This window comes from Camelina sativa, chromosome 5 (assembly GCF_000633955.1).
Source record: "Camelina sativa cultivar DH55 chromosome 5, Cs, whole genome shotgun sequence".
Classification (NCBI taxonomy): domain Eukaryota; kingdom Viridiplantae; phylum Streptophyta; class Magnoliopsida; order Brassicales; family Brassicaceae; genus Camelina; species Camelina sativa.
Genome location: NC_025689.1, coordinates 13,838,459 through 13,844,394, shown reverse-complemented (window position 1 = coordinate 13,844,394; position 5,936 = coordinate 13,838,459). Strand labels below are relative to the sequence as shown.

The 5,936-nt window shown below is 40.9% G+C and overlaps 1 long non-coding RNA gene across 1 annotated transcript; it reads right to left on the bottom strand.

The window, feature by feature from the left end:
* LOC109133096 lies at positions 1 to 1,903 on the bottom strand. Its single transcript, XR_002038039.1, has 2 exons — positions 1,424 to 1,903; positions 1 to 1,324 (listed from the first exon to the last, which is right to left on the bottom strand). It is a non-coding gene; the product is annotated as an uncharacterized LOC109133096 (long non-coding RNA).

The following is a 5,936-nucleotide window of genomic DNA, read 5'->3' as shown; positions in this document are numbered from 1 at the left end:
TCAACCAAGTAGAAGATATAATTTAAGTGGACATCAGTTGCAAGATCACATTTGCTTTTATATGCTTCTAAATTTGCTATTACCGTTCATCAGCATTGTTGGTTAATTCTGATCGGGACCCAATTCTAGACTACTGTGTTTTTTCCTCATCTTTTATCTCACCAACAAATCTTCCTCTTCGGCATACTTTGCAGAGATCCGACACAAGCCACAATCTTCACTTTACATGCATTATACAAACCCAGAAACACTGAGGTGAAAGTTTCACCGTGAAACCATTTCTGATCAACTTCACTGTCACCACAATAGCCAGCCTTCCAGGTCTCAACACGATGGCCTCATGCTGTCAATAGTACTTCAGAAAAGACAACGGTTTCTGACCTTGAGGACAATAAGTTTGTGAGAATAGACTGTGCAAACAGCAGCAAAAGACAAAGAATATTCCAATGATAAAAAACTCAAACCTCAAGATAATAATGTTAAAGAGAATGAAAAATCAATAAAACAATTTTCAAAATGTTCAGTGTGTTTATGGAACTTGCGAATGTTTCTCATGTAGAAATTTATAACCACACACAAATCTTGGATTTTAATGAGCCTCTCATAACCACCTGTGCTTCTACTGCGACTTTAGTTGGAATTTACGGAGATTGGTCGCCTCAAGAGCAGGTTTAGTGCAACAAAGAGATTAGGAAGATACTTAAATATCAGTGCAAAAGTTAGCAAGAAACATATCTAAGATGAACTCTTAAGCTCAGCTCATGGTTTAGCAAGCGCTTCTATATCTCTCTACCTTAACACCTTCAGATCAATTGAGACTCCTTACATGTTCAAAGAGAGGTTCTGATCCGAAAGAGAATGTAGGGTCTGAGAGACTCGCAGCCGTATGTAACACAATCGGTTTGCAAGTTCATATGCAATACTTAATTACTGGAGAAAACAACTTCTCCTGGCCAGTTCATGATTACAAAAATATTTAGGAGCACAATATACATTATAAGATACTAACTGCGTCAACATAACGTCTAATACAAAACTTTGGCTAAAACTATCTAACGATCAGAAACTTCAAAAAATGTTGAACAGCTAAAGGCCTAGCCTGACTTGTCCACAACACGAAAATAACTTCGCTAACTAATACTAATTTGAAAATCATAATAAACCTAGAGATGGAACCACTGTGAGAAGAAAACTTACATAAGGAACACATTCTGTGTTGCGTCTCGTAAGATGTAGGACTTGAAACTCGGCCACTGGTCTAACTTGATGACATCTTAGGCTAAGATTCTTAGCCGATAAAACTCGGTTAAAATACACTCAGTTCCTTGAAAACAAAATGTGACACACAAAATCGAATACAAATTATGTTCTCGACATACTACCTTATCATCTCTAGAATTACAAATGTTACACAGCTTTTTACCACAAAAATAGCTCTCCTCTTTCACCGGAGCACTCATATTTTTCTCCCTCGGATCTCCTCCAATTTCTAGATTCAAACACATCAATACAATCTCAAATTCACAGCCTAGAAATCTTCCTTACTCCCCAAAATTAAGAGACATAAAGAATAAAATCATGTTACATGGGAACGAAAAGTAGAAAAAGAAGAAACCCATCATCGTCGGATCTGATGAACATATTCTGGTGGATCGAAGAAGAAGAAATCCACCACAACCGATCGACCATCGATGGGGCTAACATCATCGTCGGATCTGCTCAGATTGGTAAAGAGAGCCATGGCTAGGATCAGCAACACAGTCGGACCATGGTATAAACAGCGCCGAAGAAGAAGAAATCAGGCATTCAGCAGAACAGTCGATCCATGGTATCACGACGACGAAGAAGAAGTCGAGCCATTGATTAAACGCTATCGTTTCCCTTTTGTTTAGTCTACGTAGGAGTAAAATCATCTGAGCTGTATTAATGTTATAATTTGATAGGGTAGAAATTTTTACTGAGGTGTCAACATATGTTTCAAAGTTGAGGCTGATGTGTCATGTTCTGGAGAGATACACCTTCTACTTTTATTGTATTGATAAATTAAATAAGAGTATAAACAAGCTCTTTATAATTATACACGTAACCTACATATTAACATTTTTTTAATTAAAACTACGTATGTAAACATAGTCGGAAAAAACCTCTTACTTGTTTTCATATAACATCATAGATATGATATATATATATATATATAACATCATTCGATAAGTAACATTATTTTCCGACTTTGATGTATATATTCTTTTAATTTTCAGACTTTTCTAATGTAACATTATTTCTTTATGTATCTATTGTTTTAATTTTCCAAACTTTTTTTTCTTTATTTATTAGTTTTTTGTTTGTTAACAAGTATTGTAAACTATTAAATCTGTATATAATACTCAATGATAACAGCGTATTATCGATAAAGGAAGACGAAATTTTAGAGAAAAATAGTATTTGACTTCAAATAAATATTATCTACGTATGGATAATGTTATATTTTTAAAAAGTTCATATTTATCCTTAGAAATTATTAACGTCGGTTAAATTGCAAATGACTGAGTTCTTTTTGTTTTTTTTTGTTTGTTGAAGACTGAGTTTTTTTCGTCGTTGTTTGAAGTAATCCAAAACAAAATTATATTAACTACCTTTTGTTTCCAACTGTTCTGAACTTGTTTCGTCCCAAGAAAATACGTTATAAGAAAATAATATTTTTTCCTTATTGACTACGTTACAAGAAATAATATTTTTTCCTTAATGAATACGTTACAAGAAAATAATAATAGGAATTGATAATTGCTAAAAAATAATACTAATGTTTTGTTATTAAAAAGTTTATACACCGAAACAGAAACACATCGAGGAAGAACGTTTTTTTCTTTTTCATGAGCTTAGAAAGCCCACTTCTTAGGGCAATAACTGAAAAAGTCTTAGTTCTCCACAAGGCCCAACAACTTTCATACGAAGAATAAACATTAGATAATCCATAAAACTCTTTTAAGAAATTACCAAAAATTTCAAGGTAAAAAAGCCAAACATTTCAACTAAAATAACAGTTATTGAGGACACAACAGTGCAATTTCGTTCAAAACTGATTGAAGTTGATGGCCGTCCATGGCAGTTGCAACTAAGGAAACAGAACATGTTATCCGCCTAACTTTGTATAAGAACATGACCAAAAGCCACCACGACACTGGTCACAATCCAAACCCATAAAACAGTATTGTCTTTACTTGAATATATTTCTAGAAACAAGACCAAGTCCTCTGTCTCGATTTGTCTCCACTTTTATTCTTTGATCTTTCTGCTCTACAACTGTAAGAGTTAGGCACACCAGTGATCTCCAGGTCAAAAACATGTCTTTTATCTCTATATTAAAAAAAAAAATCGAGGGAATTAACTCCATCGGAAATTCTAATAATTTGTAAGTCTCAAATAATTATTCGTTATTGTGTTTATATGTTATGGATATTTGTTTCATAGGAGCCAACACCGATTATTTTCAGGTAATATCAAACCCCCTTTGACGGAACACAGAAGTGTCACGTAAACACACCACGTTGTTGGATATGGGTTTCACCCAGCCTTAACAGGTTTTCCTGCAGGCCCATTATCGAAACAGTCAACCCAAAAACCCAAGAAGGCAAACCGGCTAAATCCTACTTGTCGGACCGATCAAGCTCCTAGAAGGCCCAATTAAGACAGACAACCCAATAAATGACGGCCCGGATAAGAACGATCGCCGACTTTACTTGAGGACAATCCCACATCGATCCCGAGGCAGAGAGGTGAAACGTTCCATCAGCTATAAATACGAGGGGATCAGCTTGCAGAGAAGGGCAAGTAACATCGGGCAAGAGTCAGGAGTAAATCCGATTCTAAGCTATAGTTCAGTTAGTCATTTTGAGAAGCACAATTCTCTGTAATTAGCCACCCGGCTTATAACGGTTATATTGTAATTCGACGATCTTTGACTATCTTAATAAAAGTCCTTTGTTTCACCCTTTCTATTATATCATCCTCGAGCTAGTAGCTATACTAGTTCAACATTTGGTGCGCATCCAGGGAAACAAACAAGGAAAGCTTTTGAAGAAAGTCCAACATCGACGAAGCACATTTCGAGCAATGGCAGAAAGAGAAACGACGGGCAGCGACGGCTATGTGGCGGACACGCCGGACCGCATCCAGCAGGCCCAAGAGGAGCTTCCAATACCGCCGACCCGGCCCCCGACAACGCCGAACGGCTCGATCGGAGAAGGCACCAGCGCCCTCGACATAGGAGCACTAATGCTAAGCATCCTGGAAAAAATCGACGCCCAAGACAGAAAGACAAAGGAACGATTCGCCACTCTCTCTAGCGTCTGTGCAAAACTACAAGAAAATGCCGAACATCCAGACGGCACCAATAGAGCCGATCCCAATAGCGCCGACCAGAACCAGAGCGGGGAATTGGCCGAACTCAAAAGTCAAATGAAGGATGTCACAAGCAAGTTCCACCAAGCAACCAGCGCGGCACCTGATGTAGACCATATGTTGGAGCAGTCCCAAAAAACTCCATTTACTGCGCGAATCCGTCGGGTCGTCGTTCGCCCCGATTGCAAAATAAAGCACCTACCTCCGTATAAGGGAGATTCGGACCCAACTCACCATTTGACATCCTTCGAGATCGCAATCCATCGTTGCGAGTTTTCCCCGGAAGAGCTAGACGCTGGAAAGTGTCAGCTGTTCATCGAAAACCTGAGCGGCGACGCCCTCGGCTGGTTCTCCTCTTTGCCGCCTGACTCAATCGACAGCTTCCGTACACTCTCGCTAACCTTCTTGAAACAATACTCGATATTAGCCGTCCCCACCGCGACAATCGCCGATCTCCACAATATCGAGCAAGGGGAACATGAGCCGTCGCGAACATTCATGGATAGGTTCAAAAAGATTGCCACACAGGTAAAAGCACCCCATAGCGTTTCGCTTGCAGCCCTTCACAAGGCCCTATGGTACGAATCAACGTTCCGAAAGGATCTCAAGTTGAACAGATTCCCAACTTTCCAAGATGCCCTCCATCGAGCGGGAGTCCACATTGAACTGGAAGAAGAAAAAGTCATCTACGACAAAAAACGTGCTTCTACCGGAATTCAAGTGCCAACCGGCAAAGCAAAAGAGGTATACCACGAACCTCGCCAACACCTCGACAAAGAGTACCTCGCGGACAGTAAGAAGCGCGGCGCAACGTACCTCGTCAATGACGCCCCGCCAACCCCCGCAGTCAGTTCGTCAGCTATAGTACCGACGACCCCACCAAAAGGGGCAAGAGAAGAGCCTGACCATAACTTGTATTGCGAGTTACATGAATACACCGGACACTCTACGCAGTCTTGCAGACACTTACAAAACGCGTTGCTGGGCAAATACCTCAACGGCGAGGTCAAAGTGGAATTACGCCAGTACAAGAGTAATGCCCCGCGAGGCCGAGGTCGAGGACGCCATGGACATCAAGGACGAGGTCCAAATAACCATTTCAACAATGGACCAGCGCCGAATAACCAGCCCGCAGCTGGCAACCAGGTGGGAGGACAAGAAAACCAACCGGCTGACGCGCCACCACCTCCAGCCCGCCGTAGAATTAATGTCATAAGAGGAAGTCTACCGTACGACCCTAACTGGCCTCGCGCCTTATATCCCGTCCACGACGTCGAGAGAGCCGAACGCGATTGGTTGCCCGGCAGAACACCTATATGCCGATCGTACTCTCCGATCATGTTCGGAGAAGAGGACACTGCCGAGCATCGGACTTCGCCCACTGGACCTGTCGTTGTTGAAATAAACATCGGCGATTACTTAGTCCCGGATGTGTTGGTCGATACAGGAAGCTCCGTTAACGTCATCTTCCGGAGAGCACTCCCGCAGATAAAAGTCGACCTGCACTTGACCATGCCCGAAGTACAAACCTTGACTGG